This window comes from Apodemus sylvaticus, chromosome 12 (genome assembly GCF_947179515.1).
Source record: "Apodemus sylvaticus chromosome 12, mApoSyl1.1, whole genome shotgun sequence".
Classification (NCBI taxonomy): Eukaryota; Metazoa; Chordata; class Mammalia; order Rodentia; family Muridae; genus Apodemus; species Apodemus sylvaticus.
The window spans coordinates 5,437,999-5,438,735 of record NC_067483.1 but is presented as its reverse complement, the minus strand read 5'-3'; the positions used below and the strand labels follow the sequence as shown (position 1 = coordinate 5,438,735).

The 737-nt window shown below is 35.3% G+C and overlaps 1 non-coding gene across 1 annotated transcript; it reads right to left on the bottom strand.

The window, feature by feature from the left end:
- Positions 1-302: 302 nt before the first annotated feature.
- On the bottom strand, positions 303-406 carry LOC127698023 (U6 spliceosomal RNA). The gene has a single exon (XR_007980665.1). It is a non-coding gene; the product is annotated as a U6 spliceosomal RNA (small nuclear RNA).
- Positions 407-737: the final 331 nt, after the last annotated feature.

Below are 737 nucleotides of genomic sequence, written 5' to 3'. Positions count from 1 at the left end.
ATATTAGAATGGCTACTCCGGCTTATTTTCTGAGACCATTTGCTTGTAAAATTGTCTTCCAGACTTTTCCTCTAAGGTAGTGTTTGTCTTTCACACTGAGGTGTGTTTCCTGTAGGCAACAAAATGTAGAGTCCTGTTTATGTATCCAGTCAGTTAGTCTATGTCTTTTTATTGGGGAATTGAGTCCATTGATGTTAAGAGATATTAAGGAATAGTGATTATTACTTCCTATCATTTTTGATGTTATTTTTAAAATTTGATTGGTTATCTTCTTTTGTGTTTGCTGAAAGAAGTTTACTATAAGAACTATAGACTGCTTCATGAATTTGCATGTCATCCTTGTGCAGGGGCCATGCTAATCTCTGTATCATTCCAATATTAGTACATGTGCTGCCGAAGCTAGCACTTGGCCCTGTTTGGATCCAGTCTGCTAGTCTGTGGCTTTTTGTTGGTGAATTGAGACCATTGATATTAAGAGATATGAAGGAAAAAGTGATTGCTGTTTAGTGTTGTCTTCTTAGTTAAAGGAGAATTTCTGATTGTGTATCTATCTTCTATTGGGTTTGTTGAAAGATTAACTTACTGGGTTTTCTACGGTGTAATTTGTTACGTTGTGTTGGTATTTTCTACTCATTATTCTTTGCAGATCTGGATTTGTGGAAAGATATTGTGTAACTTTGCTTTTGTAATGGAAGGTCTTGTATTCTTTGTCTTTGGTAATTGAAAGTTTTGCTGGG